The 13,044-nt window shown below is 35.2% G+C and overlaps 1 long non-coding RNA gene across 1 annotated transcript in view; it reads right to left on the reverse strand.

The window, feature by feature from the left end:
- Window positions 1–328: 328 nt before the first annotated feature.
- Window positions 329–13,044, reverse strand: part of LOC140709060 (uncharacterized) — a 611,840-nt gene continuing 599,124 nt past the window's right edge. Inside the window, exon 6 of the long non-coding RNA XR_012089391.1 lies at window positions 329–591. This is a non-coding gene — a long non-coding RNA (uncharacterized lncRNA). The remainder of the gene's footprint in view (window positions 592–13,044) is intronic.

The following is a 13,044-nucleotide window of genomic DNA, read 5'->3' on the forward strand; positions in this document are numbered from 1 at the left end:
GCAAATTCAGCTAATATACCAATTCACATAAAATTAAATTCTACTATGCTTCAGGCATTTGGACATCTTAGTTATCTAGTAATGTTAATTTAAAAAATATTCTGATCATTTTTAAATTTTTGTTTAGATATTCATCTTTTATTTTTATAACAGTTGTAAAGAACTCCTCTATAAAATTCAACATGGCACCTATAAAATAGATTTAAACTCTTCTGTAATACAAGTTGCATTTTCTTTCCAATTTTGTCACTTGCTGTTTTGATTATGATGTTTCAGTCTGGATCACTGCAGAAAACAGATGGCATACCCAAAGGTTTCATTTAAAAGAGTTTAATAAGTTTACAGAACTATAAGAAGGGTTAAGGGACAAAGCAATGGATAATGAAACACCCAAGAATTATCAACAGCAGGGAGCTGTTACCATCTCTAAGCCTAGAGAGACAAGAGGGAAAGACGTTACCAGAGTCCAGCAAGCACTGGAGCCATGGAAAGGAACATTCTGCTCTCCTGCTGGTGCCTCTTCTTAGCCCATATAATCCAGAAGCCAGAACGGGGTGGAAACCCAGTGCTGTCATCGACAGAAGCAGTCTCCTGGAAAACAAAGCAAGGCAGAGAAGAGCAAAGACTGAGTCTACAAATATTCTTTGATTTCTAGAAGTTTCTACTTTTCATAAAGCCAAACTAGTACTTTTTTCAGTTGGTTTCCAATTTCATCTTTAAAATAGCTTCTTCATCCAGAGATTATATAATTTTTTATACTTTCAAAAAATATACTTTCTATGTGACTAGAATTCTTTTCATTCCCAGGCGATTCATTGCTATTTCTTTCCTCAAGATTTTCACACCTGCTTTCCCTTCTACTTGAACAGTTGTCTCCCGATTATAAGATTAACCAAACTGAGGCTATCCTTTAGATTTCTGACCAGTTAGAGAAGTGTTATTTTCAGCAATGGTCACAGTGCCTGCCAAATGGCAAGACTTGGGGCCAAATATTCACTTTATATTGACAATGTTAAACTTTGCCTGAATGTTCTGGAATGCAGCAACAGTTAAGAAATCACCCCACTTTGTTGTGTTCTAGCAGTCCCCAACCTTTTCGGCACCAGGGACTAGTTTCACGGAAGACAATTTTTCCATAAACCAGGGCAGTGGGGCTGGGGGTGGGGGTGATGGTTTCAGGATGATTCGAGTGCATTACATTTATTGTGCATTTTATTTCTATTGTTATTGCACTGTAATATAGAATGAAATACTTATACAACTCACCATGATGTAGAACCAGTGGGAATGCTGAGCTTGTTTTCCTGAAGCTAGGTAGTCCCATCTGGGGATGATGGGAGACAGTGACAGATCACCAGGCATTAGACTTTCATAAGGAGTGCACAACCTAGATCCCTCGCATGCATGGTTCATGATAGGGTTTGCACTCCTATGAGAATCTAATGCCACCGGAGCTCAGGTGGTAACGCAAGTGATGGAGAGTGGCTGTAAATATAGAGGACGCTTCACTTGCTCATCCTCTGCTCATCTCCTGCTCTGAGCCCTTGTTCCTAACAGGCCATGGAAGGATACCTGTCTGTGGCCTGAGGATTGGGGACCCCCGTTCTAGGAAATGCTTACTGCAAAGAACTACCCTTCTTCTTTTGAATTAGTCAGGACACATAGATGCTGCCCTTTCTTAAATATAGTGAAATCAGACACACACTCTCCAAACTCCCACTCTTTGCCTTATAAATGATTCACTGAATTGTTTGTACCTAGTGACCAATTCGTACAAAACAATACCTACTAACTTGGCTTGGCCAAACTTTCATGAGTTTTTCTTCTTCCCTTAGGCCCTTGGACTTTGACCAGGCATTGGAAAAAGCAAGTGTCATAACTCAGAACAAGCCCTTCTTAACAACTCCTCCCAAATCCTCTAACCTCAGGAAAAAGTGTTAACTGTCAGATCATAACATTGCCCATCTCACTTCGTCACCCTGACTGTTTCTTGCCTGGTTTATTCCTTTTCAGAAAAGAAACCCGTTTTTCTGCCTGACCTTTGGGGCACTCACAGATCTCATGGTCCTTATGGTCAGAGCATAAAAGCCTTTTCTCTACCTTTTCTTCCTTTCACAAAACAACCCTCACCTTACTGTCATAGTAGCCCTCCCCATATGTAAATTATCATTTTGAATAATGTCTCTCTTTGTGAAAAACTCTTTATTCAAAGTCCAGATTTGTTATTTATTTGACATACTTTTGTCCTTGCTTGCCTTAAAAGCTGCTAGTTTAGAAAATGAGTTGTTATTCATTCAACAAACATTTATGGAGCAGAAATCTGTTCTAGATACTCTGCTAGATGCTGGGGATACACTGAAGAGAAATACAATGTGCATTCCTTTAGGGAACTTGCAGTAAAATGCAGTGTACAAAGTGCTATCAGAAAAATAAATAGTGGCAATATAATACTCGGATAGTACATAGGAAAGGCACTGATTCCTGAGGGAGATAGAAGATAGAATGTTATCAAAATTGTAGTGTGTAAGCTGATCAGAATATATAGGTTATGATCAAATACAGAAACGCATATCATAGAAAGTAACTTCAAACAGTGACTATAAGCAGCTACTTTCTATGATAAAGAAAAGATACACAGTCGGCCCTCCATTTATTTCTTTGGGGTTTACATTCATGGAGTGAACCAAATATGGATGGAAAATACTTGGGAGAAAAAGAAATGGATGGGTGTGTCTATACTGAACGTGTACAGACTTTTTTTCTTGTCATGGTTCACTAAACAATACAATATAATAAGCACTTAAATAGCATTTACATAGCATTTAAATTGCATTGTGTATTATAAGGAATCTAGAGATAGAATCTACATGGCAGGATATGAGTAGGTTACATGCAACTACTGCACCATTTTATATAAGGGACTTGATAATCTGCTTTTTGGTATCCATGGGGGGTCCTGGAACTAATTCCTCCTGGGCACTAAGAAACAACTGTATGTGTTCAAAGTTGGGAACGTTAGAAATAAGTAAAGCTGAGATAACTAAGGCTTCATTTGTGGTTGATGAGGTGAGTCTAGAAGAATAGTCAAGACTCGAATGGCATAGAAATGTTTCAGATGATGGTTCCGCAGTTTCATGAGCACAGGGAGCTGGAACAGAGATGTGTGTTGAGGGGAAAAGAAAGGGAAGGGTCTGAATCAGTCTTTCATTTCTGTATTCATGGCACTCTTACAGAGCTCATTGGACTCCATACCTATGTTTAGCTTATGCTGTACCACAAAATTATATATATTTTACTTGTTATACTGATTCTTTATTAAATTTAGACATCAGTTTGTAGATCTAATGCACTAGGAAGCATGATCATTGCACACATTTTCCCCCAAAGCAGGACTGAAATAACTCAATTTCCATGGTTGACAACATGTTGATGTCAAGCACATGATGACATCATTGTACTGTAGTTACAAAGAACGGCAACTCATGCTCTAATCCTGGATAATTTCACAATGGACAATTTCAGGCATCACCATAAGAAGAACTTAGTAATTGTATTAAGTCCATATGTTCAAAGTGAGCATATTTGGGCTGAATTTGATTGAGTGCTAACCTGAGGATGGTACGCATTTGTCAGAGTTTATTTTCTGCTGCGTGACAGACCTGCAGTGATGGTCCAACTGACTCAGACCTTACGGCTAATTTTTCACATTATAATGCGATTTCTACCTTGGCAATCCAACAGATGGTTTCTCTCTTCCTGTCTTGGATATTATGAGAAAGTGGATCAGATTCAGAGTCTTGTAAAAGCTACTGTCGAAATGTTGACACAAATCATGAGCAGCTTCACACCTGTGTACAAAAGTGAGGTATTCCTGGCCTTCCCTGCCAACCAGTCAAATTTAATTGTTGTGGCCTCACAACTCTGCCTTGGCATTATGTGGAAAGAGACATTCCAGGGCGCAATAAGCTATTTCATTTACATTATTTCTAGTGTTGTTTATTACAGTTTGCTAGATCTCATGGCAGGAAGTTTTCTTTTGTTTTGTTGTTGTTGTTGTTGTTGTTGTTGTTCTAGAGCAGAAGGTAATTTTTCTCTCTCGATATTTCTAGCCTCTATGCTGGCCAAATTCTCACATATGAGGTAGTCAATGTGAAGAACTGCAGGTTTGAAAATATATGTACTTTTAGTATGAAAGTAATTTTGATTGAGTGAGAAATTCACATTTTAGCTGGAGAGATTATGCAAATATTACTAGGTTTTATGAAAGCTCCACTAGAAAATTGCATTTTAACCAGAAATAAAGGCATTTCAATATTGGTAACCTTTTTTGACACGAGGGGCAAGATCATTACCTTACCTCCTCATCATGCTTCATATTTTATAGTCACTCTCTGCAGTAAGGCTCTTACAGTTGTTTTATAAAGCATGTGTGACTTCAACATTTATTGGAAAATTTTAAGCATCTAAATATAATTAAAGAAGAAAAAAGAAGACGGTCTTTTTGGTATTTTATATTCTGAATTTACTGAACATTTTATGAGCAATAATAACTATGACCTTTTATTATAAGTTTATTCCTAAATATTTAAAGAGAAACAGAATTCAAATTTATAATATAAATCCATGGTGGAAATAGGTTTGGTGTTAATGAATAAAACATGCAAGCATTTTATCAGAAAATTTTAATTCTTGAATTCGTGATAAGAGTGAGTGAAGAACTTATAAATATTTATACACACATATATTTAATAGAATACTCAAAGTTTACAGCATTTATGATGACAAGAATATGGCCCTCTAAAATAAGATTTATAGTTTTGTATTGTTAGGATTAAATAACTCTGGGTAGAAGATTAGATATTTTATAAAGGCCTGTGGGTTAACCTGAATAGTTTTTATTTTCAAAACAGAAAGTGAGTATCCATTGCTAGCACCTGTAAAAATTCCATCTAAAAGTCTATTTTCCTATCATATATCTTCACTAGAGCATGCAGATTAGATTGCTAAGCAAATAGCCCAACTGAACTCAGATCTAGAACTGTCTTAATATGTATGATGTGATTTTTTAAATGCCTAACAGTGACTGGCATATAGTAGATGTTCAAACTGATATTCTTGTCTCCTTGGAAGTAACAGGATAAATGTTTTTATCTATTTGTTTCAAGATAAATGAAAAGATAAATGGTTTCAGTTACAATTTCCTTTTTTCCAACTGGTAAAATAAATTTTAACCTATTTTCCTTTTTATTAATAATATATAATGTTCATATATTAATAACACAAAAATAAGTTCAATATAAGTGGTCAGACCAATTCTCTGTTATAATGGCTCAACAGAGTCTTCTAGGCACAACACTTCAACATTATCACTTGCAGGAAACCCAGTACGTTATCTAGTTATTTCAATGACTTGGCTTTCTCTCCAACTTCTCTAGTTTAATACCTCAATACATTGCTCCATCCAGCATATGCTGTCCTTATCTTATGCTTTCAGCTTTTTACCTTCCTAACTCTGTGATTTTGTTTTTTCTACTCCTTCTCTCTAAAATACCATTCTAAACTGATTAGCCAGTAAATCCTATTAATTATTTACGTCTATGTTCAAATACCACTTCTGCAACATGATCTTGTCCAGTCTCCACAAATCATAATTAATACTTCCTTCTACTGATTCCCCAAATTTTTATACATAAATCATAGCAATTACTTTATTCTGTCATTTATGTCAATATTTGTATGCTTGTTTCCTTATAGTAACATCCTTAGCAATAGGTGTACATTTTTTTTCTGTTCTCTTCACAATACCTCATCTACTTGAGCTTGTAATATAGAAGTATTGATCACTGAACATACAATGAAAGAATACAGGCGTTTGACTAAAACTTGATGAAGAATATACACAAATTTATAGAAATGTATACACATGTGCTAGTTTTCCAGTGTTTAAATATTATTGAGGACTCAAATGCACTGTTTTTACTTTCTTATTGTGATAAGAAATGCATGATATAAAATTTTAACATTTTTAAATGTACAGTTCAGTTGTATTAAATGTATTCACACTGTTGTACAACTATGTTGTACATCTCCAGAAATTTTTATCATCCCAAACTGAGACTGTGTACTCACTGAACAAACACATATCACTTCATTTTATAACAGCTATTACAAGAGATACTCTACATTACGATTCTTACAACATTCATACATATTTCAGCTTTTGATAGTATAACAAATTCATGTCAGGAATTGCTACTCATTAGGTGTAGGTCACACAAATAACTCCAAAATGGAAGACTGAAAAGCTGTATTTCATTTTGATGCTTCAAAATATTAATATACATCTGTAGGGACTATAACTTGTCATGGGTTAAAAATGCAGTACAACTCAAAAATGATACACCAAATGTTATTACAATATCTTTTAAAGCTCCTTATACATTTACTATGTTAGGAGCAAAGATACTACAATAAAAATGTTTCAGGAAGTGTTCTACACTATATATTTCTTTAAATTGTAATTATAAATACTTATAACTTCATTTCCATTCTCACATAAAAAGTTGTCTTAAGAATACAAGAAACTTTAACTCTGCTTATAGACGTCAGAGTTCTACAAAGAAAGATGGCAAATACCCCAAGTGTTAAGGAAAGGATAAGAGTTATTTGAACAGTGTGAGGAGCAAATAATGCAAATAATGATGACTTAATGTAGGGTCAGGAAACAGAAGTGAGTGGCCAGAGAAGTACACACATGTGGACATGATTGAAGAGGAGAATGAGCAAGCTAATCCCTACCTTCTTCCTATTCCTGGAACATCATGCTGATTCTTTAGTCATGGAATATAACCTTACGGAATTCTTATATTTTAAAACACCTTATTCTCCCACAAAACTGAGAATATATTGACAAAATGAACAGTGTCTTTATTATTTAGTGTAACATCTCCCAGACCTATCACTGTGTTTAGAACGTTGTGTGTAATCAATAAATGTTTTTATTAGAATTGACTTATTAAGCATTGAAAAGAGAAGTATCTGGAATCTAACTCCTTTCCCTTCCCTCACCTTATGTCAGAGAAATTGTCAGGAAATCCATGAAAACCATTTTTAGGGTGGTTCGACAGTGTAGAGAAAGAAAAAGAACAGGAAAGGATTACCACTACAGTCATATACATTCTAACTGTAAACAACATGATACATCTATGAAATAAAATTTCAGCTCGTAAAATATTTTTCCACCTCTTAAATGACAGTGTAGTAATAATAATGATGCCAATAATAACAGCTAATATTTACTGAGTGTTTCCAGCACGCCTTTTACTGTCCTTAGACTTGACATGTACTAATTCATCTATTTCTCACACCTGTAATGTAATATGGTTATAATCCCCATTTTACAGATGAGGGGACTAAGATGTGGACAGGTTAAGGAAGGCATCCAATCTTTCAGCCACTTATTTGTGAGGCTGACTTCTGAACCCGTGCTCTGCTCCAGAGTCAATACTTTCAATTATTATCTTAAAGTGCCCTACGGTGTTAGAAATGAAATAATCCCTTTGCTTATGCTATTGTTCTTACTTCAAATGACTTATTTGGTAAGAGAGAGAAGTTGTAAGATTGCCAGTTTTCGGCTGGTCGCAGTGGCTCACGCCTGTAATCCCAACACTTTGGGAGGCCGAGGCGGGCAAATCACGAGGTCAGGAGTTCGACACCAGCCTGGCCAATATGGTGAAATCCCGTCTCTACTAAAAATACAAAAATGAGCCGGGTGTGGTGGCGGGCGCCTGTAGTCCCAGCTACTCGGGAGGCTGAGGCAGGAGAATGATGTGAAACCAGGAGGCGGAGCTTGCAGTGAGCCCAGATCACTCCACTGAACTCAAGCATGGGCGACAGAGCGAGACTCCATCTCAAAAAAACAAACAAAACAAAACAAAACAAAAAGATTGCAAATTTTCAACATAATCCCAACCAAAGACAAGACTAATTTGATATCCACTGACTCATTAAATCCTGCAACTCCTGGAAATTATTTAAAATGCCAAAAATAATTAAATGGAAGCTATATTAACATTTACAAACACATACATAAATAACTTACCTCTCAACGTTTATTAATGTTGGAGACATTGTAACACACTGAAAATATTTTTGTACGTAGGTGAATTCATGTTAATAAGCAAAACGAATTTTCCTGCCATGTAAATTAAGGTGGTAAATTCATTTTATTTTAGGAAATGTGGCTTGAGGTAGAGAAAGAGATATCATGAATGTACACACACACACACATATATGTATGTACACCCACATTCCATACATGTACATGCTATGTACAACTATGGAAAAACACAATATTATTTTCTTCATTTTACAGATGAGAAAATTACAGTCACATGGTCTGTTTTGCTCGGATTTACAAACCATATTAAAGATTATATGCTAGAGAAATCTAAATCATCCAGTTACCTCCAGTCTCCCAGTCTTCCCAGCTGAGGCTGCAGATTGTAGAATAAAGCAAAGCCACTCCTTGGTAAGCTTTGCTAAATTCTCAACCCACTTCCCCCAGTCTATAAGCACATTAAAATGACTGTTTTTAGGCTTTTATGGGTTGGGGTGATTTGTTACACAGAAATAGAAACTAAAACAGTATACAAGCAAAATAAAAGTTGCTGCTCACTCACATTTTAATAACTATGTGGAAATAGAGATTTTTGACATATTCAGAAAACAGAATTTGATATTCCTTGCACAGTTTCTCAGTGTGATGTTCCTCTCTCCAAAATTTTCATTATTGCAAAAGACAGTTACTAGGGGTTTTTCCTTTATTGAAATGGGAGAGAAATCACTCTTCATAATCTTAGACAGCTATTTTGTTCATTGGAGTTTAAATCAATTTCTGTAATAATTGGAATGCATATTTCTTGGATTTTAAAATAGATTTTCCCTAAATAATTCTTTGCATTACATTTCCATTTTTAAATTATATGTCTATTTAAATGAAAATTACAATATTTTCCTTTATGAAATAGAGAAATGTAGAAATGTTCTACCACACAGCAACTATTAACATTTTTTTTTTTTTTTCCACATTGTCACGCAGGCTGGAGTGCAATCTCGGCTCACTGCAGCCTTGAACTCCTGGGCTCAAGCAGTCCTCCCGCCTCAGCCTCACAAATAGCTGAGACCACAGATATGCACCACCACGCCAGGCTAATTTTTGTATTTTTAGTAGAGACAGAGGGTCGCCATGTTGCCCAGGCTAGTCTGCTGGACCAAGCAATCCGCACAACTCCGCCTCCCAAAGTGCTAGGATTACAGGCTGAGCACCGAGCCCGGTCCTGTTTTACATTTTATACAACATTTTATGCATCTGTAGTTAAACAGTTAAAAGTTTCTTTAAGATCTTTGCAATTATTTTAAAATACTGATCACCGTTGATTTTTTTCCACCAATTTCTCGACTATTAAATTCTATGTTCTTTTAAATAAAATTAATTTTAACATGCTGAAATTGAATCATGTTCATACTTATATTGAATATATTTATTGTCAATTTCTTAATTTGGTAAATCCACATAGTATTACTTTTTTGAAAGTGCATAAAAATTAGCTCATAGATTAATTCCTGAAATTGCATCACTTTGAAGCTATTAGATTCATCCTTCACCCTGTTTAAATCAAATTTTCTTTATTTTCAGCACATTAATTTCAATGTACATGAGGTATGGGAGTTTGCTTGCTTTTTAAGTTTTTTGATAAAACATCCTGGGGAGGAGGCCAGAGAACGTGCCATGAGAGTTAGAGGATTTACACAAAGTTCATTTACCCTTTTCATTGTTTCTCTGAGTTTGAAATGTGCTCATTGATCTTCTACCTGGTGATTTCCAAGCTGTTGAGCAAACAGTAATCTGGTGTTTCTGTAAAAATGAAACTGCACTTTGGCATGCAAGTGAATGAATGTGAATGTCACATTCTGATTAAAAGTTGTCTAGGTTTTCTCCTTAAAAGTTTGCACAACTTTTTTTTGTATATTCTTGCTGAACACAAAGTTTACACAGTTGGCTGGGAAATAAAATCATAGAATATATAATAATATTAACATTATAATTTTTATATGAGTATATTTATATCCTACTCAGGAAAATTATTCTTCTGTAATCTCTTTTTTTCTCTTTGGTCTCATCTGACCTTTATTTATCAAATTCTGGATCATTAAGAAATAAATTCATTTAGACAGTTTTTATTAGCTTTTATTTATTGAGCCCTTGTTTTAAGCCACGTACCACTCTAGGCACTTTACAGATAGTAATCCAAAGTTTTACTATTACTTTCTTAAGCGGGACCTATTGTGATCATTTTATTGCCAAGGAAACTAAGGCACAGACAGGTTACTTAAACTTTTCAAGGTCACATGTTGAGTAAGCAACAATGCCAGTCATTTATATGTAGATCATTGAAATGATACATTTACTGTAAATAAATTTCAAACTCATCCTCCATATTTGACAAGCTATTTAGCTAAAATATCACTCCAATATTTAACAACTCTTATCGACAACTGCATTTTGCTACTCTGGTGGATTTTAAAACTTCAGCACAAAATTCAAGAGAAATTGGCCCTGCTGGCATTTCTAATCCCACTTTCCAACATTCCCCTACTCCAATACTCCAGTTATTCCAGATTGTATACTTTTCCAAATGTTCCATGTAATTTCTTACTCTCATGACACTTTCTCTTTTACTCTGTCTTCATGGAATGTTCTTCCCCTTATCCTTGGTCACCAGGAAATATCTCTTCATTCTTTCAAATCTAGTTCAGGTGTCATTGCTTCCAATAAACCATCCTTAAATTCTACTACCATCAAATAATTGATCAATCCTTCTACTATTTCTTTATCTTGGGCATTATTGAAATATTATATGTTGTATTGTGTTAGAATAACTTGTTTATCCATTTCATCTCTACTAGCCAAAGTTTCCTTTTCAAGAAGGAGCCATGTTATTCATTTTTGTGTTCCTGGCTGTATTAGTCTGTTCCCACATTGCTGATAATGACATACCCAAGACTGGGCAATTTACAAAAGAAAGAGGTTAAAAGGACTTATAGTTCCACATGGCTGGGGAGGCCTCACCATCATGGCAGAAAGGAAGGAGGAGCAAATCACATTTTACATGGATGGCAGCAGGCAAAGAGAGAGAGCTTGTGCAGGAGAAGCTGTTCTCCTGTTTAGAAAACCATCAGATCTCATAAGACGTATTCACTATCACAAGAACAGCACAGGAAAGACCTGCCCCCATGATTCAATTACCTTCCACCGGGTCCCTCTTACAACATGTGGGAATTGTGGAAATTATAATTCAAGATGAGATTTGAGTGAGCACACAGCCAAACCATATCACTGGCATCTAGGCTAGTATCAGATAAATAATAAATGCTGGTTGAAAAAAATGAATATGTAAAAATTAGAGTGAAATCTTTAGTAAACTCTAGAAAACTTGTGAAATTTAATTAATTAAATGTAAATTTAAGATATGACATTAACACTACAGGTTGTTGATTCATTTTGTACAGAAAATAAATATTGCCTTACCAAGTAGTGTAGGTTGTTTGTGTGTGGGGGGATGGGGGAGAGTAATTGATAGTCACGGAGTGTTTATTTCTTAAATAATATTATATCCAATTTTACAATTTAGTGGCATATTGACTAAGGCAATTTAATCTCATGTTTTTTTTTGTGCAATTCAGAAATGGGAAGGAAGCAAATAAATATTTTCTTCTTACAATAGGAAGGAGAAGAATATTAATAACTAATAATACTTTTTGCATGTTTACTACATAGTGGGTACTATACTCAAAACCAACTTATATAATAGCTACTTTCATTATCTCCATCTTACAGCTGAGTTAGAGGAGGTGCAGAGAAATTAAATGAACTATAAGTGTTACTGACTAAATTGAAAGCAGGCCTGTCTGATATAAATGACAAAAATATCTGAAAAAAGATCAAAAAGCCTGTAATACACTGATGCTGTTCCTCTTTGAGGAACTAGAGCCCCAGGGAATCTCAGGGTCCATCTCTCTCATACCACAAAATGCTGTGCTATATCTTCCAAAATGTAGTTTTGCTGTCAATATTCTCATTGCTTACTTCTCCATGTCTGGGAACCTCTAGCCTCTGAGAAGCCCATGGCCTTTTGTATGTGTACCAGATTATGATTAAAATTATTTCCTAAACCTGAAATGAATAAGCAGACTTCATTGAAGATACTCTGGACTACTATGCATTCGCTATCTTTTTCTTGTCTACTTACAAAAGTAACATATACTCATTGTAGAAAATAGAAACTAACACTAAAGAAAAACATCATTAATAATCCTATAAGCCAAATCTAAATCCTGCTAAAATTTTGGTAAGAAAGAGTGGGGAGGGGGTAAAATTTTTAAACAGAAAATGAGGGAAATTCCATATACATTATTTTGAAACTTGATTTTTAGTTTAATATGTCCATGTATATTTGCTCATGTTATTGAATAAATTTCCAGTTACCTCAGTGCATTCATAATTGCTAATATTTCTCAAGAATTTCTTTATCTGCTTGGCAATGTACTTTATAATAATACTTCTCACATATCAGTCTACCAGAACTACTTAAGGACCTATTGTGTTAATGTAGGTGAGAAAATGAAAGTCTCAATAGGATAGTTTTACTGAGAATATTGAGAAATAGACTGGCTTGAATTTAGGTGTTAGGAGTGGCATTGTTGATGATGAACAAATCAAGTAGTTGATTTGTCTGAGGGGAGTGAAAAAAAGAAAGTAGTGAAGAAAAGGTGTCTTCCGAGGTGTCTGGCTACAGCAACTGAATGCATGGTAGTTCCATGCACTCTGAGAGAGACAATACCGGGAGAGGGCCAGACTTGGTAAGAACAAAGGGGAAGTTAGGTTTTGTGGAGCTTGAAGCTTATGTAATTTGCTCACCATATGACCATGAACATATTGCTACATTACTTCCATGGCATTGGAGGAAACCTGTGCTTATGAGG

Source organism: Chlorocebus sabaeus, chromosome 18 (genome assembly GCF_047675955.1).
Source record: "Chlorocebus sabaeus isolate Y175 chromosome 18, mChlSab1.0.hap1, whole genome shotgun sequence".
Lineage (NCBI taxonomy): Eukaryota > Metazoa > Chordata > Mammalia > Primates > Cercopithecidae > Chlorocebus > Chlorocebus sabaeus.